This window comes from Macaca mulatta, chromosome 3, assembly GCF_049350105.2.
Source record: "Macaca mulatta isolate MMU2019108-1 chromosome 3, T2T-MMU8v2.0, whole genome shotgun sequence".
Classification (NCBI taxonomy): Eukaryota; Metazoa; Chordata; class Mammalia; order Primates; family Cercopithecidae; genus Macaca; species Macaca mulatta.
Genome location: NC_133408.1, coordinates 72,675,084 through 72,700,279, shown reverse-complemented (window position 1 = coordinate 72,700,279; position 25,196 = coordinate 72,675,084). Strand labels below are relative to the sequence as shown.

Here is a 25,196-nt window from a genome sequence, read left to right as displayed (position 1 = left end):
GGTTCAAGCAATTCTCCTGCCTCATCCTCCAGAGTGGCTGGGATTATAGGTGCCTGCCACCACACCTGGCTAATTTTTGTATTTTTAGTAGAGACGGGGTTTCACCATCTTGGCCAGGCTGGTCTTGAACTCCTGACCTCGTAATCCATCCACCTTGTCCTCCTAAAGTGCTGGGATTTACAGGCGTGAGTTACTGTGCTGGCATAAAGTAAATTCTTAATGATCCATGAAAAGAGAATGGTAGGCCAGATGTGGTGGCTCTCACCTGTAATCCCAGCACTGCAAGAGGCTGAAGCAGGAGGACTGCTTGAGCCCAGGAGTTTGAAACCAGCCTGGGAAACATGGTGAGACCCCCCTCTCTAAAAGAAATATAAAAATTACCTGGGTATGGTGGCTCACACCTGGGGTCCCAGCTACTCAGCAGGCTGAGGGGGGAGGATCACTTAAGCCAAGAAAGAAGAGGTTGTGGTGAGCTGGGATCATACCACCACACTCCATCCTGAATGACAAAGTGATACCTTGTCTCAAAAAGAGGGAAAAAATTGGTATCCATGAAAAACTTAAAATATCTACATATACATAAATCTATACAGAAATAGTATATTAATCAAAAAGTAAATTCTTAATAGTTCATGACAAGCAAATAGCAGGCCAGGCATGGAGGCTCGTGCTTGTAATCTCAGCACTTTGGGAGGCTCAGGTAAAAGGACTGCTTGTGTCCAAAAGTCTGGGAACAGCCTGAGCAACACAGTGAGAACCAACCTCTCAGAAAAAAATCAGAAATTAGCCAGGCATGGCGGCACGTGCCTGTAGTATCAGCTACTCAAGATGTGGAGTTGGGAGAATCACTTCAGGCCAAAAGGCTAAGGCTGCAGTGAACCATGATCACATGACTACAATCCAGCCTGGGTGACATGACTACACTCCAGCCTGGGTGACAGAGCAAGACCCTAACAAAACAAAAAAGATAACTGTAAAAATATACATATAGAAGACATGAAGTGAGAAGTTACCATGTCCAGAGCAAAGAAAAAGGGCCGAAGCAGAGGCTCATTCCCATTCCCACCCAAAGAAAACAAGAAAAACGATGAGACACTAAATAACACAAAAATCAGTATGAAACCACGCAGGCAGAATTTATTGTAAATTTGTAACAAATGCACTGTCAAGGTTAAAAGAAGAGGGAGGTGTTTTGCTAAGGTACTCTGCTGTGAAGTTACCAACAATTAAGAGTCCAGGGAAGCATTAGGCTCCTTGATGCTGTTGACCATCAAAGACTAAAAAGATGGATCCAGAAGAGGTGACTGCGAGGCAAGAGCAAAGCCAGAAAAGACCATGACGAGGCAGAAGATGGGCTCAAGTTGTCACTATGAGGCCGAAGATGGGCCACAAGAGGCCACCGTGAGACAGGAGCTGGTATGACAGGGACGACAGTGAGACAGGAGCTGGGATATGGGAGGCAGGCATAAGGAAAAAGATGGGCGAGGTGAGGACAGTGAGAGGCAGCAGCAGGGCCTAGAGATGCCAGTGTGAGGCAGGAGCTGGGTCTGTTGAGGCTGCCTGGAGAAACCATTGTTGGGCAAAACCTGGGCCTCTTTAGGCTGCCACAAGGAAGGCAGTGGAACTGGAGGACTGGACTTGAGAAAGTTTTGGGTCTACAAGGGCGCCAGAGGCTGCACATGAGCTGAATCAAAAGTGGTTCTTGTGAGGCAAAACCTAACCTGCAGATGCACCCAGGAAGAAGAGCTGGGCCAAAAGAGAACACCGAGAGGCAGAAACTGGGAAAGGCAAGGCAGACTTCAGGCAGCTCTGGGCCTACATAGACAGCCAAAAGGAAAAAACAGGGCCTGGAAAGGCAGTAGAGACTCCGCTATGAGGCAGAGGCTGGGCCTGTGCAGGCCTTCGGGAGGCAGGAGGCTGGGCCTGGTGAGGCCGACTGGAGGTCAAGTCCTGGGCCTGAGGAGGCCGCCCAGAGGCGTGAGCGGGGCTGGACCTCAAGAGGCCAGTGGCAGGCAGGAGCAGCTGGGCCTAGAGAGGCTGACCTGGGGAAGTCTGACAGCTGGAGAGACCACGGAGAGGCAGGAGATAGGCCGGCAGAGGTCGACTGGGGAACGGTTGGGCCCGCAGGGGCCGCCGGGAGGAGGAGCTGGGCCTGGAGAGGCTGGCTGCAGGAAGTCTGGGGCGTGGAGACGCTGTCGGAGGGCAGGAGTCGGGCCCGGAGAGGCCACCGTGGGGCCTGGCTTCAGGACGTATGCGGCCTACAAAGGCCGCAGAGCGGGAGCTGGGCCGGAGCCGAGTCCAAAGAGGTTGTCGTGACGCCGGGGCTGGGCCTGCGGCCGCAGCCGCAAACAGGAGGAGCTGGGCCTGGATGGGAGGCCTGGAGGCCGCGACTGGGCCTGGAGGGGCCGGCCTGAGGAAGTTCGGGGCCTGGAGAGGCCGCCAAAAGGCAAAGTCTGGGCCTGGAGAGGCCGATCCCCGTGACGAATGAGCCGGGCCTAACGAGGCCACTGAGAAGTAGGAGCGGGGCCCGGCGGAGCTGCCGAAAGGCAGGAGGAGCTCTGGCCTGGGGAAGCCGCAGTCAGGCGAGAGCTGGGTGTGGAGAGTCCGCTGGGAGGCAGAGGCTGGGCCTGTGTAGGCCTTCGGATGGCAGGAAGCGGGGCCTGGCGAGGCCGACTGGAGGTCAAGTCCTGGGCCTGAGGAGGCCGCCCAGAGGCGTGAGCGGGGCTGGGCCACAAGAGGCCAGTGGCAGGCAGGAGGAGCTGGGCCTGGAGGGGCTGACCTGAGGAAGTCTGGCAGCTGGAGAGGCTGCAGAGAGGCAGGAGCTGGGCTGGCGGTGGCCGACTGGGCAACGAGTTGGGCCCGCAGGGGCCGCCGGGAGCAGGAGGGAGCCCTGGAGAGGCCGACTCGAGGCCAGCGTGGGCCTGCAGAGGCCGCCGGGAGGAGGAGCTGGGCCTGGAGAGGCCGACTCGAGGCCAGCGTGTGCCTGCAGAGGACGCCGGGAGGAGGAGCTGGGCCTGGAGAGGCTGGCTGCAGGAAGTCTGGGGCGTGCAGACGCCGTCGGAGGGCAGGAGCCGGGCCCGGAGAGGCCACCGTGGGGTCCGGCTTCAGGACGTTTGGGGCCTACAAAGGCCGCGGAGCGGGAGCTGGGCCGGAGCCGAGCGCAAACAGATTGTCGTGAGGCCGGGGCTGGGCCCGCGGCCGCAGCCTGGAGCAGGAGGAGCTGGGCCTTGACGGGAGGCCGGGAGGCCGCGACTGGGCCTGGAGGGGCCGGCCTGAGGAAGTTCGGGACCTGGAGAGGCCGCCAAAAGGCAAAGGTTGGGCCTGGAAAGGCCGTTCCCCGTGACGAATGAGCCGGGCCTAACGAGGCCACTGGGAGGCAGGAGCGGGGCCTGGCGGAGCTGCCGAAAGGCAGGAGGAACTCTGGCCTGGGGAGGCCACAGTCAGGCGACAGCTGGGCGCGGAGAGTCCGCTGGGAGGCAGAGGCTGGGCCTGTGCAGGCCTTCGGGCGGCAGGATGTTGGGCCTGGCGTGGTGGACTGGAGGTCAAGTCCTGGCGCTGAGGAAGCCGCCCAGAGGCGTGAGCAGGGTTGGGCCTCAAGAAGCCAGTGGCAGGCAGGAGGAGCTGGGCCTGGAGGGGCTGACCTGAGGAAGTCTGTCAGCTGGAGAGGCCGCGAAGAGGCAGGAGCTGGGCCGGCGGAGGCCGACTGGGCGACGAGTTGGGCCCGCAGGGGCCGCCAGGAGCAGGAGCACGCCCTGGAGAGGCCGACTCGAGGCCAGCGTGGGCCTGCAGAGGCCGCCGGGAGGAGGAGCTGGGTCTGGAGAGGCTGGCTGCAGGAAGTCTGGGGCGTGGAGACGCCGTCAGAGGGCAGGAGCCGGGACTGCAGAGGCCACCGTGGGGCCCGGCTTCAGGACGTTTGGGGCCTACAAAGGCCGCGGAGCGGGAGCTCGGCCGGAGCCGAGTCCAAAGAGGTTGTCGTGAGGCCGGGGCTGGGCCTGCGGCCACAGCCGGGAGCAGAAGGAGCTGGGCCTGGACGGGAGGCCGGGAGTCCGCAACTGGGCCTGGAGGGGCCGGTCTGAGGAAGTTCGGGGCCTGGAGAGGCCGCCAAAAGGCAATGGCTGGGCCTGGAAAGGCAGTTCCCCGTGACGAATGAGCCGGGCCTAATGTGGCCACCAGGAGGCAGGAGTGGGGCCCGGCGGAGCTGCGGAGAGGCAGGAGGACCTCTGGCCTGGGGAGGCCACAGTCAGGCGAGAGCTGGGTGTGGAGAGTCCGCTGGGAGGCAGAGGCTGGGCCTGGCCATGCCGACTGGAGGTCAAGTCCTGGGCCTGAGGAGGCCGCCCAGAGGCATGAGCGGGGCTGGGCCTCAAGAGGCCAGTGGCAGGCACGAGGATCTGGGCCTGGAGGGGCTGACTTGAGGAGGTCTGGCAGCTGGAGAGGCCACAGCGAGGCAGGAGCTGGGCCTCCAGGCACAGCCATAAGTAAAAGCGCAGCCTGTAGAAGTCACCTGGGGGCAGCAGCTGGGCCTGGAGAGGCCAACGAAAGGCATGAGCGGGGCCTTCAGAGGCTGACTTGTGGACATTTTGGGCTTGGATTTTGTGGCCTGGACTTGAGGCCTGTTGGGCCTCCTGCACAGAGGCAGGAGCTGGTTCTAAAGAGGCCGTTGTAAGGCAGGAGCTGGGCCTGTACAGGCTGCCGGGAGTCAGAAGATGGGCCTCAGGAGGCCACTGTAAAACAGGAGCTGGGTCTTGGAAGGTGGCCATGAGGCAAAAGCTGTCCCTTGGGAGGGCATTGAGAGCCAGGAGCTGGGTCTGGTGAGGTCAACTTGAGAAAGTTCTGGGCCTGGAGAGAAGACTGGGAGGCAGGAGCTGGGTCTAAAGAGGCCGTTGTAATGATGGAGCTGGGCCAGTGGAGGCTGTTCTGAGGCAGTAGACTCATCCGCGGAGACTCCTGTGAGGTAGGGTGTGGGCCTAAATAGACCATTGTGAGTCATGAGCTTGGTCTGTAGAGGCCGATTGGCGAAAGTACGGGGCCTGGAGAGGTTGCAGAGGCTGTTGAGAGACAAGACCTGGGCCAAAAGATTCAAGTATGTTACATTTATTAGGTACATTATTTCCTTTATTAAATTGTAATAGATGAAAAGTAATTATAGAACTCACCATAATGTAGAATCAGTGGGCATGTTAAGCTTGTTTTCCTGCGACTACATGGTCCCATCTGAGCATAGAAGGTGACAGATTAGGCATTAGATTCTCATAGGGACAAAAGCACAACCTAGATCCCTCACATGCACGGTTCACAACAGGGTGCGTGCTCCTATGAGAATCTAATGCTGCTGCTGACCTGAGAGAAGGTGGAGCTCAGGCAGGAATGTGAGCAAAGGGGAGTGGCTGTAAATACAGATGAAGCTTCCCTCACTCGACACCACTCACCTCCTGTTGTGTGGCTCCTTACAGCTCCATGGCTCAGGGGCTGGGGACCCCGGCTTAAGTGCATCCAAAAGCACCCTTCCCACACCAGTCTTCAGAGCGGTCAAGTGCAGCAACCACTGAGCTCCCCAGGCATGTGCCTCAGTTGGCATTTCATCACAATCAACAGTAAGTGGTAGCTTGAGTCACTGTGAGGTCACTTACCGGAAATCACCGGCATCCCATTTCCCATTGGCAAGGAGCTCAGCACTGTCCCTTGGAAAATCAAACCTATGCCCAAATCCCACCTGTGTGAGTTTATCTCCTGGGACCCTTCCGAGCATATTAGTCAGAGTCCAATCAGGAGACAAAAACCACTCAAAAGTTTAAAGTGGTAAAATTTAATCCAGAGAATTATTCATTGTAACAGGGGAACAGCATAATGAGAGATTGGCTAGCACAAAGTAAAGAGAACTCTAGAGAAATCAGGACTAGCCCAGGCCAGGCATGGTGGCTCATACCCAAAATTCCAGCAATTTGAGAAGCTAACACAGGAGGACTGCTTAAGGCCAGGAGCTAGAGACCGGTCTGGACAACACAGTGAGACCCTGTCTCTATCCAAAAAAAGAAAAAAATTAGCTGGGATTGGTGGTGCACACTTGTAGTCTCAGCTACTCAGGAAGCTGAAGTTTGAGCCTGGGAGATCAAGGCTGCAGTGAGTCATGATTATGCCACTACAGTCAAGCCTGGGTGACAGAGCAAGACCCTGTCTCAAAGAACAAAACAACAACCATTTACAGACAGAAAAGAAATAGAGCTAATAAGCTAAGGAAAGATGTAGAAATGTGACAAGTAAAGTAATATGAGGTGTTTTACCAATTTAAAATAAACAAAAAATGACATTAAATTTTAATACCCTGTGCTGGCAAAGATGCAGTGAAATGGGCACTTTCTTATACTACGAGGGGTGTTTAAATTGAATATAAGCCTTCCAGGGTAAAGCTTGACAATTTTTTAAAATAATAGAGACAGGGTCTCACCATACTGCCAAACTGCCTCCTCCAACTCTTGGCATCAAACAATCCTTCTGTCTTAGCCTCCCAAAGTGCTGAGATTATAGCTGGGAGGCACGCAAAACTTTGTCAATTGACATCAAGGGTAATGAGAATGTCCATTCACCATGACTTACAGTAATCTTACTTCTGCAAATACCTTGGGGAGACAATTCAATCTAAACAAAGGTCATCTGTACAAACACAGTGAAAATCTGGGAGTAACAGAAGACAGAGTGGTTAAGTGAAATAAAAAACAGTTATAAGAAATTAAACCATGGTATTAACAGGCAACTGGTAAAAGGTCAGTTGATGTTAGCTGCTACTTTTTTGTTGTTATGAGACAGTGTCTCACTCTGTCACCCAGGCTGGAGTGCAGAGGCTTGATCATGACTCACTGCAGTCTCAGCCTCCCTGGGCTCAAGCGATCCTCCCACCTCAGCCTCCCAAGTAGCTGGGACTACAGGAACATGCCACCACACTAGGCTAATTCACGTATTTCTCTGTAGGGATGGTGACTCCCTTTGTTTCCAAGGCCTGTCTCAAACTCTTGGCCTCAAGCCATCCTCCTGCCTCAGCCTCCCAAAGTGTTGTGATTACTGGTGTAAGCCACCACACCTGGCCAGCTGCTACTTTTATCAATATTATCATTACTCCACTCAGTTAAAAATTATTTTCAAGGCTATGTAATACTATGTGTCCTACAGCATAATTGTAAAAACATATACAGTCGTCCCTCGGTATACAGACAGAATTAGTTCCAGCCCCCCATCTCTGCATATACCAAAATCCATGCTGACTCACGTTTCGCCGTCTCCCCTCTGGAACCCACATATAGGAAAATTCCAAATATGAGTTGGGCATAGTGGCAAGCACCTATAGTCTCAGCCACGTGGGAGGCTGAGACGGGAGGATTGCTTGAGCCTGGGAGGTTGAGGCTGCAGTCAACTGTGATAGCACTACTACACTCCAGACTGGACAACAGAACGAGACTCTGTCTCAGAAAAAAACAAAATAAAACAAAACAGGTTAGAAATTGTAATGAGGCCTGTTGGGCAAAATTCCATATAAGCAAAGTATAAATTAATAAAGCAAATGGCGATAAATTAGTATGACTGACTTTCTCGAGTTTCTCACAATAAAGGTAAGAAAAATGCAAAACACAGAGACAGAGGGTAAAAGAAATTAAGAAAGCATTCAACATGTTTAAGAGGAAGACACTGGCCATGTTTGTGCAGCAGCAGTATGTCACGATATGACATACCTTGGAGAGAAGTTAACAGATGAGGAAGTTCATAAAAATGATCAGAGAAGCAAAATACTGATAGCGATACTCAAGTAAACCACAAAAGTTCCATAACTCATGTCAGCAAAGTGGGAATATTGTACAGTGTGTGTTGACGTTCCTATACAACACTGTTTATTTGCCTTATGTTTCTTTGCAAGGAATGTATATACTAAAAGTTCTTCTTGCTGTCAAAAGAATATGTGTAAGTCATTTGAACGTATTCTTCTGTTTTTCTATTTTTATCTTCCTGCCATCATCCTACAGCCTTACTTTAGAAATGTTTTATTTGTTTAGAAAATTGAACAAGTGCTCGTTGTGGCAGCTCCTACCTCTAGGATGGGAGGCAGGGGTGAAAGGGTTACTTAAGGCCAGGAGTTTGACACCAGCCAGGCCAACAAAGTGAGACCCCATGTCCACAAAACAATTTAAAAATTAGCCAAGTGTCGTCATGTATACCTATAGTCCCAGCTACTCAGGAGGCTCAGGCAGGAGGATCCTTAGCCCAGGAGCTCAAGACTGCAGTGAGTTGTGATAGTACTACTGTACTCCAGCCTGGGTGACAGGGTGAGACCTCATCTCCTAAAATAAAAAACAAAGAAAAAAAATAGTTCAAGTAGCAAGTTGTATGTGGCTTATTCTGAATATTTCTAAACTAGAAGTTCTCAATCTTTTGGGGTCTAGGATGTCTTTACATTTTTTTACTTTATTAAAGACCTATAAGACTATTTCTTTATATAAACAATTATATTAAAACTAGAAAATAAGACAAAATTTAAAAAATATTCATCACATATTAATAAAGTCATTACATGTTGATACAAGATTCTTAAAATATTTAACATTCATTACATATTAATAATAAAACCATTACATGTTGATATAATACTCACTCTTTCGCCCAGGTTGGAGTGAAGTGGCGTAATCTCAGCTCACTGCAACCTCCGCCTCCTGGGCTCAAGCGATTCTCCTACCTCAGCCTCCCAAGTAGCTGGGATTACAGGCGCCCACTACCATGCCCGGCTAATTACTGTATTTTGTCAGTAGAGACAGGGTTTAGCCATGTTGGCAAGGCTGGTCTTGAACTCCTGACCTCAGGTGATCCACCCGCCTGGGTCTCCTGAAGTGCTGGGATTACAGGCGTGAGCCACCGCGCCCACCCTGATTAATAAATGCTTAAAACACTGATTAGTCAGGCAACAACACTGGGCAGGGGGCTCCTCATTCCCAGTGACGCAAACCCTACTGCATGGCTCAGGGTTTGCAAGGGTTGTAGAGCTGAAAGGCTCTGACTTGAGATTTCATTCTTTTATTTGTACAGTGATACAGGTTCTGCTCTGTCACCCAGACTAGAGTGCAGCTGTGCAATTACAGCTCACTGCAGCCTCAACCTCCTGGCTTCAAGCCATCTCCCTGCCTCAGCTCCCCAGCAGCTGGTACTACAGTTGAGTGCCACCATGCCGGGCTATTTTTTTAATTTTGTTGTAGAGTGAGGGTCTTGTTATGTTGCCCAAGCTGGCCTCAAACTCCTGACCTCAAGAGATCTGCCCACCTCAGCCTCCTGAGTAGCTGAAACTACAAGTACACATCAGCATGCCTAGCTACATTTATTTAATTTTGAAAAATATTTTTGTAAAGAGCAGATCTTGCTGTGTTGCCCAGGCTGGTCTTGAACTCCTGCCCTTCAAAGATACTCCCATCTCTGCTTCCCAAACAGCTGGGACTACAGACATGAGCCACTGCAATGAACTTGAAGAGATTTCTTTAATCTAGCATCCCGTACTTGCTAGGATTGGGAAAGGCAGTAGTGTTTTTTTTAATTACTTAATAATTCAGTAAGAATCAAACTCAACCTTGACCTCTGCCTTCTCTCACATCCAGTCTGTCAGGAAATCCTGTTGACTGTCTTCAACACACACTAAAGATCCCCACCCAGCAACTCCCTGGCCTCCTCCCCTACTTCTCCCCTCTGACCATCTCTCACCACCATGACCCTGGTCAGGACCAAAATCATCTCCCACCTGGATGTTGCCAAAACTTGGCCCCCATGCTTCTACCCAAATCTTCCCACAGTCTTTCTCAACTCAGCAGCCAGAGAATGCTTTTAAACCGGAAGACAGATCATGTCGCCTCTCTGCTTAGAACCCTCCTGTAGTTCCCATCTGAGTCAGAGTCAAAGCCAAAGCCCCAGCAATAACCTCCCAGGGCTTATGTGATCTGTACTGATCCCCACCCAGCAACTCCCTGGCCCCCTCCCCTAATTCTCTCCCCCTCTCCTTCTGCTCCACTGGCTTCCTTCCAGAGCCTCAGACACACCTCGGACACTTTATTCTGTTGTTTCTGCCTACAATCGTCTTCCCTCAGCACCTTAGCCAGCTCCTTCCCCTCCTTCAAGTCTTTGCTCAATTTTCATTTAGAAGGCCACCTCTGACCATAATATTTAACATTGCCATCTGTCCCCATGCCCACCATGCTCATTTCTTCTTTACTTTCTGCCTTCTTTTTTTCAAGATCTCACTGTCACCAAGGTTGGAGTGCACTGACACAATCACAGCTCACTGCAACCTCAAATTTCCAGGCTCAAGCAATCCTCCCACCTCAGCCTCCCGAGTAGCTGGTACTACAGGTTCATGCCATCATGCCTGGCTAATTGTTTTAGTATTTTATTTTATTTTATTTTGAGACAGAGTTTCACTCTTCTTGCCCAGGCTGGAGTGCAATGGTGCAATCCCGGCTCACTGCCACCTCCACCGCCCAGATTCACGTGATTCTCCTGCCTCAGCCTCCCAAGTAGCTGGGATTACAGGTGCGTGCCACCATGCCCAGCTAATTTGTGTATTTTTAGTAGAGACAGGGTTTCGCAATGTGGCCAGGCTGCTCTCGAACTCCTGACCTCAGGTGATCTGCCCACTTCGGTCTCCCAAAGTGCTGGAATTACAGGCGTGAGCCACCATGCCTGGCCAATTTTTTCATTTTTTGTAGAGACAGGGTCTTACTATGTTGCCCAGGCTGGTCTTGAACTCCTGGCCTCAAGTAATCCTCCTGCCTAAATTCCTAAAGTGCTGGGATTACTGGCATGAGCCATCATGCCTGGCTTCATGTTCATTTCTTCTTGCTGCTGCAATGTAGTTTGCAGTTTTCTACATTCAGTGGCTTAAAACACCACAAATGTACCATCTTACAGTTCTGGGGGCCAGAAACATAAACTAGGTCTATTAAGGCTAAAGTCAAGGTGTCAGCCGGGCTGCATTCCTTCTGGAGACTCTGAAGTGTTCCCTTGGCTTTTTCACCTTCTAGAAGCCACTCTCATTCCTTGGATCATGATCCCTGACTCCATCTTCAAAGCCAGAAGTGAAGCATCTTCAAATCTCCCTCTCTTACCTCTGCTTCCATCACCACATCTGCTGCTCCACTTCTGAATCTCCTACCCTCTTTCTTTTATAAAGACCCTGCGATTGCTGGGCATGGTGGCTACCACCCATAATCCCAACACTTTGGGAGGTCAAGGCAGGAGGAACACTTGAGGCCCGAAGTTTGAAACTAGCATGAACAACATAGTGAGACACACCTCTAGAAAAAAATAAAAATAAATATTAGCCCGACATGGTGGTGTGTGCCTGTAGTCCCAGCTACTTGATAAGCTGAGGTGAGACAATCGATTTAGCCCAGGAGTTTGACATCAGCCTGGGCGACATAAACTAAATCCCATCTCTACAAGGATGAGGTGGGAGGATCACTTGAGCCCAGGAATTTGTGGCCAGCCTGGGCAACACAACAAGACCCCATCTGGCCAACATGGTGAAACACCGACTACAAAAATGAGCTAGGCATGGGTGACATGCATGTGTTGTCCCACTACTTCGGAGGCTGAGGTGGGAGAATCGCTTGATCTCAGGAGGTCAAAGCTATAATAAACTATGATACATCATCGCACCCCAGCCTGGATGACACAGGGAGATTCTGTCCCAAAAAAAAAGAAAAGAAATATAGCACACCAGTCGGGGCAACAAAATAAGACCGTCTCTCTCAGAAAAAAAGAAAATAAACTGTTTCTCTGAGTTCTATAAACTGTTCTGGCAAATTATTAAACCCAAGAAGAGAGTTATGGGAACCCCTGATTTGTAACAGGTTGCTCAAAAGTACAGGTGACAACCTAGGACTTGCCACTGGCATCTCAAGTGAGGACAGTCTCGTGGGACTGAGCACCTAACTTGTGGAGTCTGTACTAAGTCCAGGTAGTATCAGAATAAAATCATGGGATACCCAGTTAATATCCAGAGCATTGGAGAATTTGGTGTAGAAACTCCATACATACATTCAGTTCGGAAATGTGTGAGTAGAGACAAACACGGGCTTTTCTGTCACCTGTCTACCTGCTTAACTGCATAGGAGAGGCAATATGTGGTGCTCATGAACAAAGCAAGCATTAAAGTCAGACCAGACCCAACATTTGACTCAGTCTTAATATCCAGGTGAACTTGAGCAAATCACTCATTATTCCTGCGTCTTGATCACTTCATTCATAAAATGGGGATAACTGTGGCACCTACCTGTGATTCTGTGAGAATTACTGAAATACTATGCTTGGTGTTATTGTGATCATTATACCTATTCCAAACTATCTGACAAGGACTGTGATGGATGATAACATCAAAAAATTAGAAACTGTAGTCAGGTCTCTCAGGCAAAATTCCATACAAGCAGACTACTGTCTCTACAAAGCATTCCTGCCACACTTAATTCATCATTCCCTGAACAAAATGTGACATCTTCATTGTCCAGGTCTGTACAGTGCTGGTCTTCCTGCCTGAGCAGCTCACTTCATCCCATCCCAGCCCATTCTTCATCCCTCCACCTCCCCACTTCCCTCCCCACTCATACAACTCTTCCTCATCTTTCAGGACTTGGCTTCAAGGGTCACCTTAATTGGAAGCTTCTCTCACTGTCCAAAAGAGCTTCCCACTGCACTTGATGCATGCACTATTATTTGATCATTTTTGAGTTACAGTCCAAGTCTTTTTGTACCTGAATAACATGTTGCCCAGTCAGTCTCTCTTCCTGGATTCAGAAGTCTTTCATGGTAGATCCAGCTGGAAGTGACAAAAAGACATTCTTTTGAAATAAAGGGATGACACAGATAGACAGAAGTTCTTAAACGTCTTAAATGGTATGTGTGTGAAAATTAAACAAAATTCAAAGACTTGTGGGGAACATTTAGGAGGGAAAGTTACTGGGAATGTCATAAAGGGTTAATTTGTATTTTATTTTTTGAGACATTATTTTTATTTTATTTTTTATTTTCTGTCACCTAGGCTGGAGTGCAGTGGTGCAATTAGGGCTCGCTGCAGCCTCGACCACCTGGGCTCAAGTAATCTCACTTAATTTTTATTTGGTTTAAGAAATAAGTCTTGGTTGAGGGTGGTGGCTTACGCCTGTAATCTCAGCACTTTGGGAGGCCGAGAGGTATATTACTTGAGGCCAGGAATTTGAGATCAGCCTGAGCAATATATTAAGACCCTGTCTCTACCAAAAAACAGAGTGAATGTGTGGAAGACAATTTTTCCACAGACTGGGAGTGGAGGGAATAATTTCAGGATGATTCAAATGCATTACATATACTGTGCACTTTATTTCTATTATTACTACATTGTAAGATATAATGAAATAATTCTACAACTTACTATAATGTAGACTCAGTGGGATCTCTGAGCTTGTTTTCCTGCAACGACACTGTCCATCTAGGGTGATGGGAGATAGTGATAGAACATCAGGCATTAGATTCTCATAAGGAGTGCACAACCTAGATCCCTCGCATGCACGCTTCACAACAGGGTTCGTGCTTCTATGAGAATCGAATGCTGCTGCTCATCTGACAGGACATGGAGCTCAGGTGGTCATACAAGTGATAGGAGGGGCTAGAAATACAGATGAAGTTTCCCCTCACTCGCCTGCTGCTCACCTCCAGTTCTATGGCCCTTTGGTTGGAGACCGCTGCTCAAGTGCATTCGAAAGGATCCATCCCATGCCATTCTTCAGAGTCATCTTTACTGTGGCAGTGGTCAACTGTAGCACCCCTAAGCTCACAGGGCATACACTTCACCTGGCATTTCACCACAATCAACAGTAAGTGGTAGCTTGAGTCATTGTGAGGTCACTTCCTGGAAATCACCAGCATCCTATATCCCATTAGGAAGGAGTTCAGCACTGCTTCTTGGATAACCAAACCTATTCCCAAATCCTATCTGTGTGGGACTATCTCCTGGTACCCTTCCTAGCATCAATTCTGTATTTGTAGGAGTCCAATCAGGAGACACAAACAACTCAAAAGTTTAAACTGGAATGAGCAAGGTGGATCACACCTGTAATCTCAGCACTTTGGAAGGCCAAGGTGGGTGGATTGCCTTGAGCTTAGGAGTTTGAGACCAGTCTGGGAAATATGGCGAAATCTCATCTCTACAAAAAACACAAAAATTAGCTATGTGGTGGCACTTACCTGTAATTCCAGCTACGTGGGAGGCTGAGACAGGAGAATTGCTTGAGCTTGGCAGGTGGAGGCTGCGATGAGCAGAGGTTGTGCCACTGCACTCCAGCCTGGGTGACAGCGTGAGACCCGGTATCAAAAAGAAAAAAATACATATATGTCAATTTAATATAAAAAGTATTAATTTTGGCCAGGTGAAATGGCTCATGCCTGTAATCCCGGCACTTTGGAGGGCAAGGCAGGCGGATCACCTGAGGTCAGGAGTTCGAGACCAGCCTGACCAATGCGGAGAAACCCCGTCTCTACCAAAAATACAAAATTAGCTGGGCATGGTGGCACATGGCTGTCATCCCAGTTACTCAGGGGGCTGAGGCAGGAGAATCACTTGAACCCGGCAGGCGGAGGTTGCGGTGAGTCGAGATGGCGCCATTGCACTCCAGCCTGGGCAACAAGAGTGAAACTCCGTCTCAAAAGAAAAAAAGGTATTAATTTTAACAGAGGATCAGCATAATGAGGGACACACTAGCACAAAGTAAAGACATCTCTAGAGAATACAGAACTAGCAGAGGTCAGGCATTATGGCTCATGCCTGTAATCCCAGCAATTTCGGAAGCCTAGACAGCAGGATCGCTTGAGGCCAGGAGTTGGAGACCAGTCAGAGCAACATAGTGAGACGCTGTGTCTACCCAAAAAAAAAGAACAATATTAGCCAGGTGTGGTGCTGGTGTACACCTGTAGTTCCAGCTACTTGGGAGTCTGGGGTGGGAGGATCCCTGAGCCTGGGAAGTCTACACTACAGTGAGCCAAGATCATGCCACTGAACTCCAGCCTAGGTGACAGAGTAAGACCCTGTCTTAGAAAAAGAAAAGAAAGTGTTAATCCCCCTATGGGAATCTCCTCTTCTCCTGCCCTCTCAGGAACCTCACTTGTCAGTTCTTCCTCCCACTTTCCTGTATCTTTAACCTATCCCCCACTTTTAGCTCCTTCCCACCATCATTTAAATTACTCAAACTTCTTCTATTTTAAAAACCTCTTCCTAAACTCAGTGAGAGGTCTCCTGCACACCCACTGAGCCATCTGCTCCCCTTGGTGCCTTCGCTATAGCAGCCTGAACCATGTCTCTAATCCATGAATCTCATCACGTTACTCCCCCATTTACATCACTTCTCCTTGCCTCCGGGATTAAGTCCAGACTCCTTAACAGCCCCTGCTCTGCCCTGCCTTGCAAGGCAGCCTCACTGCTTGCCCCTCTCCATTTCACCTACTATGGAGTCCAGCTGAGCCTCATCTTTCTCCTCTGGGAGTCTCTGAAGTGGGTGATGCCCTCTGCTTATAATACGCTTCCCCTTAAACCTCTACTCTCTTCCTGGCTAGCTTCGGCTCCTCTGTCACTTGTCCGCTTTGGCATCACCTCCTCACGGAAGACTTCCTTGACTCCCCAGATTCTCAGGAGCATGGCAGGTGAGGTGCTCCTCCCATGAATGGATGGAGATTAGGGAGAGTGTGTTATTCATGCTTAATTCACCAGTGCTTAGCTCAGTACCTAGCACAAAACAGTTACTGTGGTAGCCAAAGTAATAACCCCCACCCCCACCAATTGTTCATGTCCTATGTTACACAGCACAATTGCATAGGAAGGCGGAATTAAGAGTGCAGATAAAATTAATGTTGAAAATCAGCTGACCTTAAAACAAGATTATCCTGGAATATCTAGAAGAGTCCATGTAATTACAAGCATTCTTTAAAAGTGGAAGAGGGAGGCAGAAGGTTAAGAACCAGAGACAGTGGGCACAATGGCTCATGCCGGTAATACCAATACTTTGGGAGGCCAAGGCAGGAAAATCCCTTGAGTGCAGGAGTTCAAGGTCAGCTCTGGCAACACACTTGAGGCCCCATCTCTACAAAAAACTCACAACAAGATTCACAGAGTGTCATGGTGCTCACCTGTGGTCCCAGCTACTGGGAAGGCTGATGTGGCAGGATTGCTTGAGTTTGAGGCTACAGTGAGCCATGATTGGACCACTGAACTCCATCCTGAGTGACAAGGCAAGGTCCTATTTCTAAAGAAAAAAACGACATTGGAATCAGGGTCCCCTTCATCCTAAGGTGCCTACAGGGCATCTCTCTCTGCAAACGAGTAAACATCATCTTCCAACTCCTCACAGAGTGGAGGAGCAGGAAAACTCCCTCACCTCATTTCTGTGCCACTTGGGAGGTCTGGACAGCCCAATAACCAGCTCCTTGCTGATGATGCAATCAGGAAATGGCTTGAGTTGAGCTAAGGAGAATTTGGATCCTTCTTTTGGTTCTCAACAGGCAGGGTAGGGGCCAGGCATGGTGGCTCATACCTGTAATCCTTGTACTGTGGGAGGCCAAGGTGAGAGGATTGCTTGAGGCCAGGAGCTCAAGACCAGCCTGGGCAACATAGCAAGACCTCAGTGGCATGCACCTGTGGTCCCTATTACTTGGTAGGATGAGGTGGGAGGACTGATCACTTGATCCCAGGAGTTTCAGACACAGCCAGACCATGTCTCAAAAAGTTACAAAAAAAAAAAAAAAAAGAGAGAGAGAGACTATACGCAGGCACCACCACATTTGACTAATTTTTAAATATTCTGTAGAGACAAGGTCTTGCTAGGTTGCCCAGGCTGGTCTAAAACTCCTGGCATCAGGCTGGGCATGGGGGCTCATGCTTGTAATCCCAGCACTTTGGGAGGCTGAGGCAGGCAAATCACCTGAAGTCAGGAGTTCAAGACCAGCCTGGCCAACATGGTGAAACTCCGACTCTACTAAAAATACAAAATTAGCTGGGCAGTAGTGGCGTGTACCTGTAGTCTCAGCTACTTGGGCGGCTGAGTCAGGAGAATCACTTGAACCTGGGAGGCGGAGGTTGCAGTGGGCCAAGATCGCACCACTGCACTCCACTCTGGGCCACAGAGTGAGACTCTGTCTGAAAAAAAAAACAGAAAACAAACTCCTGGCATCAACACATCTTCCTGTCTTAGCCTCCCAATGCCCTGGGATTATACTGTTTCCTATAATTGAAGACACTTGTTCTTATACTGCTTTAAGGTATAAAAGAAAAAACAAAACATAATGACAAATGTTGGTGAAGGCCAGGCATGGTGGCTCAGCCTGTAATTCCAGAACTTTGGGAGGCTGAGGTGGGTAGATCACTCAAGGCCAGGAGTATGAGACCAGCCTGGGCGACACGGTAAAATCCGATCACTCCAAAAAAATATAAAAATTAGCCAGGCATTGAGATGAGAGAATCACTTGTGCCTGGGAGGTCAAGGCTGCAGTGAACTGTGATGGTGTCATTGGGCTGCAGCCTAAGAGACAGAGAAGCCCCTATCTAAAAAAAAAAAATAATGTCAGTGAAGATGTGGAGGAATTGGAACCCACATACATTACTGGTGGGAACATAAAATCGTGTAAACACTGGGTATTTCTTTTCCTGTCATTTCAATTGGTTTTTTTTTTTTTTTAATCAAGACAGGGTTTCAACTATCTTGCCCAGGCTGGTCTTGAATTCATGGGCTCAATTCCTCCCATCAGAGCCTCCTGAGTAGCTGGGATGGCAGGTGTGAGCCATCACACCCAACTGGTGTAGCCACTTAAGAAAACAGTCTGACAGTTTCTCAAAATGTACAGTCATCATATAATGCAACAACTTCACTCCTAGGCATATATCCCAGAGAAATAAAAATATATATCCACACAAATATATATTGTACAACAATCTTCAGAGCAGCATTATTCATAATGGCCAAAACATGAAGACAACCCAAATGTCCACCAACTGATGAACAGATAAACAAAATGCAGCGTGTCTCTACCACGGAATATTACTCAGCAATAGGACGATGAAATATTGATACACACTATGACATAAAGGAACTTTGAAAACATTGTGCTAAGAGGGAAAAAAAGCCACAAAAGATCACATATTGTACAATTCTATTTGTCTAGATTAGGCAAATCTATAGTGACAAAAAAATGAATCAATGGTTGCCTAAGGCTGGGGGCCAAGGCAGGTGGGGGGAGTAGGAGGTAGTGGCTAAGGGGTATGGATTTCTCTATAGGGTAATAAAAGATTCTAAAAGTGACTGTGGTGATCGATGCACAGCTCTCTGAGTATTCTAAAACCTACTGAATTGCAGATTTCAATAAATAAAGTGAATGGCATGTGAATAATATTTTAATAAAGCTATTATTTAAAATAATGGCACAGGTAGTCATGCCTGCCTGTAATCCCAGCACTTTGGGAGGCTGAGTCAGGAGGATCACTTGAGGTCAGGAGTTTTGAGCCTAGTGTGAGCAACCTAGCAAGATCCCATCTCTATGATAAAAAATGAAAATATTAGCTGGGCATGGTGGCACACGCCTGTAGTCCCAGCTATTTCGGAGACTGAAGTGGGAGAACTGCTTGAGTCCAGGAGTTTGAGGCTACAGTGAACCATGACCATGTCATTGTACTGCAGCCTGAGCAACAGAGCAAGACCCTGTCTCTAAAAAGGAAGGAAAACAAATGCAAGTTTGTATCACTTTGTGAGTGCAGCCAAGTTGGAGGAGAAACAGACAAGAACAAAAGAGCACTGAATAACGAGGGTGAGTGGCTGGTTAGGCTCGGTTGCTAGCTAAGTGGTTTGTAAAGAATTCATTAGTAAAGTTACAGCTCTGGGGACAGTCACGCAAAGAATGAATGCTAAATTCATTACAAATGCCCATGGTCTTTCTTTACATGCCTTCTAGTGAAAAATTCCTAAGTGCCTAAATAGCAAGTCTGCAACAACACCAGCTGTTTATTAAAGACTACGAAAAAGAAATGGAGGCTGGGCCTGGTGGCTCACGTCTGTAATCCCTGCACTTTGGGAGGCTGAGGCAGGCAGATCACCTGAGGTGAGGAGTCCAAGATGAGCCTGGCCAACATGGTGAAACCGTGTCTCTACTAAAAATACAAAAATTAGCTGGGTATGGTGGCGGACACCCATAATCCCAGCTACTCGGGAGGCTGAGGCAGGAGAACTGCTTCAACCCAGAAGGCAAGGGTTACAGTGAGCTAAAATTGCACCACTGCACTCCAGCCTGGGCGACAAGAGCAAGACTCTATCTTAAACAAAAAAAAGAAAAAAAGAAATGGCATCTTCTTCAAGAATGACATCGTTTTTCATGATAAAGCTCTAATTTTGCATTTGTTCAAGTATTGATTAGATTTACCCAGTATGACACCAATCTTGGATAAAGTACAAACAACACAATTTCATTTTCTCAATAATCAAAACTGACTAGGTAGTCTAATATCAATTCCGATCTTATTAAACAATGATCAGATTTTTAAAATTATGGAATGATGGGGCAAATAAGATGTTACAGCCTGTTCCAAGGGGAATTCCAAAACCCACACATATCTGAGACCATCAAGTATGATGAAATATATTTGATTACTATACTGAAAAATAAACTGATTATAAAGCCAACAACAGTTGGGCAGGGGTCTCCTCATCCACAGCCACACAAACCTGATCATGCAGCTATGTGGTTGCAAGGCCTACATAGCCTAGAAGGGACTGGTCTGACTTGGGATTTCATTTCATTTGTATTTGTATTTTGAGACAGGGTCCCACTGTGTCACCCAGGATGGAGTGCAGTGGTATAATCATAGCTCACTGCAGCCTTGACCAACTGGGCTCAAGAGATGCTCCTGCTTCAGCTGCCCCAATACCTGGAAATACAGGCAAGTACCACCATGTCAGGCTTTTTTTTAATTATTATTAATTTTTTTAAGAGAGAGAAGTCTTAATATGTGGCCCAAGCTGGCCTCAAACTCCTAGCCTCAAGAGATCTGCCCACCTCAGCCTCCTGAGTAGGTATACACCACCATGCGCCGCTATATTTATTTTATTTTATTAAATTTCTTTCTTTTATTTTTGGAGAGAGGAGGTCTTACTATGTTGCCCAGGCTGCTCTCAAACTCATGGCCTTAAAACATACTCCCATCTCTGCCTCTCAAACTGTTGGAACTATACGTGTGAGCCACTGCCCCCGGCCTGACTTAGGATTTTTTTTATCTAGCATCCTTTACTTGGTAGGATTAGGAAAGGCAGTAGGGTTTTTTTTTTTTTTTAATTACTTAATAATTCAATTAGAATCAAACTCAACCTTGACCCCTGCCTTCTCTCACAGCTCACATCCAGTCTGTCAGGAAATCCTGTTGACTGACTTCAACATGTATCCAGGCTCTGACCATCTCTCACTACCACTGTGCACCAGGTCAGGACCACTATCATCTCTCACTGGGATGTTGCCACAGCTTGGCCCCCATGCTTCTACACAAATCTTCCCAGAGTCTTTCTCAACTTGGCAGCCAGGGTGTGCTTTAAATCAGGAGACAGATCATGTCGCCTCTCTGCTCAGAACCCCTTGGTGGTTCCCATTTTAGTCAGAGTAAAAGCCAAAGCCCCAGGAATAGCGTCCCAGGGCTTACACGATCTGTACCGATCCCAGCCCAGCAACTCCCTGGCCTCCTCGCCAACTTCGCTCCCTCTCTCTCTTTGCTCCACTGGCCTCCTTCCAGAGCCTCAGACACACCAGGGAGTTTCCTCCTAATGCCTTTATCCTGTTGACTCAGCCTACAGAGCTCTTCCCTCAGCACCTTGGCCAGCTCCATCATCTGCTTCAAACTTTTGCTCAATATTCACTTATGAGGCCAACACTGACCACTCTACTCAACATTGCCATTTGTCCCCATTCCCATCATGCTCATTTCTTTCTTTCTTTTTGAAACAAGGTCTTGCTCTATTGCCCAGGCTGGAGTACAGTGGTGCAATCATAGCTCACAGCAACCTCAACCTCCCGGGCTTAAACAATCCTCCCACCTCAGCCTCCCTAGGAACTGAGACTACAGCTGCATGCCACAATGTCTGGCAATTTTTTTTTTTTTTTTTTTTTTTTTTTTTTTTTTGAGACAGAGTCTCAGTCATCCAGGCTGAAGTGTAACAACGCGATCTCGGCTCGCTGCAAAGTCTGCCTTTCAGGTTCAAGTGATTCTCTGCCTCCGCTTCCCGAGTAGCTGGGATTACAGGCACCACACCTGGCTAATTTTTGTGTTTTTAGTAGAGATGGGGTTTCACCATCTTGGCCAGGCTGGTCTTGAACTTCTGACCTCATGATCCAACCCCCTCAGCCTCCTATAAGTGTTGGGATCACAAATGTGAGCCACCGCGCCCAGCCTTTTTTAAAAAAAACTTTTTTAGACATGAGGTCTCATTATGTTGTCCAGGCTGGTCTTAAGCTCCTGGGCTCAAGCGATCCTCCTACCTTAGCCTCCCAAAGTGCTGGGATTACAGGCATGAGCAACTGTAACATAAAGCCCCAGCTTCATGTTCATTTTTTCTTGCTGCTACAACAAACTACCCTATATTTAGTGGCTTGAAACACCACAAATCTACCACCTTACAGTTCTGGGGTCCAGAAGCCCAACTAGGTCTATTACGGCTAAAGTCAGGTGTCAGAAGGGCTGCATTCCTTCTGAAGGCTCTAGAGAGAATGTGCTCCCTTGCCTTTTCCAGCTTCTAGAAGCCACCCCCATTCCTTGACTCATCTTGAAGATGGCCCCTGACTCCATATTCAAGGCCAGAAGTGCAGCATCTTCAAATCTCCCTCTCTGACCTCTTCTTCCATCACCACATCTCCTTCTCTAATTCTGACTCTCCTACCTCCTCCTTTCTCTTATAAAGATCCTTGATTGGTGGGCATGGGGGCTCCCAACTGTAATCCCAACACTTTGGGAGGCCAAAGAGAAAGGAACGCTTGAGGCCAAGAGTTCGAGACCAGCCTGGGGAACATAGGAAGACCCCCCCCCGCCTTCATAAAATTCAAATTAAAATCAGCTGGACATGGTGATGCACGCCTGTAGTTCCAGCTACTGGAGAGGCTAAGGTGGAGGATTGCTTTAGCCTAGGAGGTCAAAGCTGCAGTGAGCTATGATCACATCACTGCACTCCAGCCTCAGTGGCAGAGCGAGACTCTGTCTCAAATGTAAGAAAAGAAATATACATTTGGTCTCTGCCCCTGGTTCCTGGCATAGAACTTCTAAAGCTCTTATAGAGTCCTTAGTGACGGAGGTAATAGGAGCATTTTCTGTTTTAATATTCAGTCTTAGTCCCAGTTTCCTGACACAAGGGCCTCTGAGGTCTTTCAGATCTGCAGCATGGTAAGAATGCATGTGGGATGCTGTTGAGCTGACAGAGTGGCTGCAAGCTCCCAGACTGCTTCAGGAGGAGGGCTGGCTGCCAGAGGAACCAACCACATTTTTTTTTTTTAAACGGAGTTTGGCTCTTGTAGTCCAGGCTGGAGTGCAATGGCACAATCTCAGCTCACTGCAACCTCCGCCTCCCAGGTTCAAGCAATTCTCCTACCTCGGCCTCCTGAGTAGCTGGAATTATAGGGATGTGCCACAATGCCCAGCTAATTTTTGTATTTTTAGTAGAGATGGGGTTTCACCATGTTGGTCAGGCTGGTTTCAAAATCCTGACCTCAAGTGATCTGCACGCCTCGGCCTCCCAAAGTGCTAGGATTACAGGCATGAGCCACTGCGCCCAGCCCCAACCACATTTCTTGAGGCTTGGAACTTTCAGCCTCACCTGCCGAACTCCAGGAGGCAAAAGGGACTGGAGATTGACTTAGCTACCAATGGTCAATCAATCATGCCTCCATAAAAACCCAAACAACAGGGTTTGGAGAACTTCTGTGTCGCTGAACACAAGGAGGTGCTGGGAGGGTAGTGTGCTCAACAGAGGGCATGGAAGCTCTGTGCCGCTCCCCACTTACCTTGCCCTGTGCACCTCTTTCACTGGCTGTTCCTGAGATGGAGCCTTTACATTGAGCCAGTAACAGAAAATAAGCTGGCCAGATGAGGTGGCTCATGCCTGTAATCCTAGCACTTTGGGAGGCAGAGGTGGGGGGAAATCACTTGAGTCTAGGAATTTGAGACCAGCTTGGGTAACATAACAAGACCCCATCTATACAAAAAATAAAAGAAATTAGCCAGATGTGGTGGTGAGAACCCTGTAATTCCAGCTACTTGAGAGGCTGAGACAGGAGAATCACTTGAGCCCTGGAGGTTGAGGCTTCAATAAGCTATGATTGCACCACTGCATGCCAGTCTGGACAACAGAGCAAGGCCCTGTCTTTTAAAAAAAAAGAAAGAAAGAAAAGGAAAAACCTGTTTTTCTAAGTTCTGTGAGTTGTTCTAGCAAATAACTAAACTGAAGAAGAGAGTCATGGGAAACCCTGATTTCTAACTGGTTGGTCGAAATACAGGTGACAACCTAGGACTTGCAATTGGCATCTGAAGTAAGGGTGGTCTTGTGGGACTGAGCCCCTAACCTGTGAGGTCTGCACTAACCCCAGGTAGTGTTGGAATGGAATTGTGGAATACGCAGTTGGTATCCAGAGAGTTGGAGAACTGGTGTAGAAACTCCACACATACATTTGGTTAGAAGTGTGTGAGTAGAGAAAAACATGAGTTCTTCTCTCACCTGTCTACCTGCTTAACTGCATAGGAGAGACAATGCACGGTGCTCATGAACAAGGCAAGCATTAAAGTCAGACCAGACCTAACATTTGACTCAGTCTTAATATCCATGTGAGCTTGGGCAAATCGCTCATTAACCCCAAGTCTTCATCATTTCATGCATAAAATGGGGATAACTGTGGCACCTACCTATTTTTGTGAGAATTAATGAAATACTATGCTTGATGTTATTGTGATCATCACACTCTTTGACAAGGACAGTGATGCATGATAACACAAAAACTTAGAAACTGTAATGAGGTCTCGGGCAAAATTCCATACAAGCAAATTACTGTCTCTACAAAGCATTCCTGCCACACTTAATTCACCATTCCCTGAACAAAATGTGCCATCTTCATTGTCCAGGTCTGTACAGTGCTGGTTTCCCTGCCTGGGCTGCTCACTCCATCCCATCCCAGCCCATTCCTCATCCCTCCACGTCCCTCTTCCCTCCCCACTCTCATACAACTCTTCCTCATCTTTTAGGACCTGGCTTCAGTGTCACCTTAACTGGAAGCTTCTCTCACCCTCCAGAAGAGCTTCCCATTGCACTTGATGCATGCACTATTACTTGATCATTTCTGAGTTATAGTCCAAGTCTTTTCGTACCTGGATAACATGTTGCCCAGTCAGTCTCTCTTCCTGGATTCAGAAGTCTTTCATGGTAGATCCAGCTGGAGTGACAAAAACACATTCTTTTAAAAAAAAAAAAAACAAGAAAATAAAAAAGAGGGATGACACAGACAGACATCAGTACTTAAAAGTTTTAAATGGTATGTGAAAAACAAACAAAATGCAAGGGCTTCCAGCAGAAACATAGGAGGGAAAGTGTTACTGGGAAATGTAACAGAAGGTTACTTTTTATTTTATTTTTAGAAAAAGGGTCTTGCTCTATCGCCTAGGCTGGACTGCAGTGGTGCAATCACAGTTAGCTGAAGCCTCAACCTCTAGGGCTCGAGCAATATTCCCATCTAATTTTTATTTTATTTAAGAAACAGTCTTGCTCTTACCAAAGCTAAAGTGCAGTGGTGTAATCATAGCTTACTGCAGCCTCAACCTTCTAGGCTCAAGTGATCCTCCAGTCTTAGCCTCCCCAGTAGCTGGGACTATAGGTGTACAGTGCAATGTGTAGCTCAATATTTTTTTAATTTTTAGTAGAGACAAAGTGTCGCTATGTTGACCAGGCTGGTGGTGATCTCCCACACTCAGGCAGTTCTCCCACCTCAACCTTCCAAAGTGCTGAGATTACAGGTGTGACCTGCCTGTAACACCACAGAGGTGTGACCTCACACCTGGCTGAGGGGGTTAATTTTTAATTATATAAAGAACTCAAAGAAAATATTAGAAGGAGCCTAAATGCCTACAGCAGCTGATGAGTAAACTGTGATACATCTATATA

The 25,196-nt window shown here is 48.0% G+C and overlaps 2 long non-coding RNA genes across 2 annotated transcripts; both read right to left on the bottom strand.

Annotated features, from left to right (window-relative positions):
- Positions 1-4,285: 4,285 nt before the first annotated feature.
- Positions 4,286-13,479, bottom strand: LOC114676902 (uncharacterized). The gene is made up of 5 exons (XR_003728105.2): positions 13,421-13,479; positions 12,765-12,829; positions 8,199-8,321; positions 5,154-7,448; positions 4,286-5,062 (listed from the first exon to the last, which is right to left on the bottom strand). It is a non-coding gene; the product is annotated as an uncharacterized LOC114676902 (long non-coding RNA).
- Positions 13,480-13,721: 242 nt separating this feature from the next.
- LOC144339839 (uncharacterized) lies at positions 13,722-24,492 on the bottom strand. Its single transcript, XR_013415344.1, has 3 exons — positions 24,407-24,492; positions 14,233-16,280; positions 13,722-13,839 (listed from the first exon to the last, which is right to left on the bottom strand). It is a non-coding gene; the product is annotated as an uncharacterized LOC144339839 (long non-coding RNA).
- Positions 24,493-25,196: the final 704 nt, after the last annotated feature.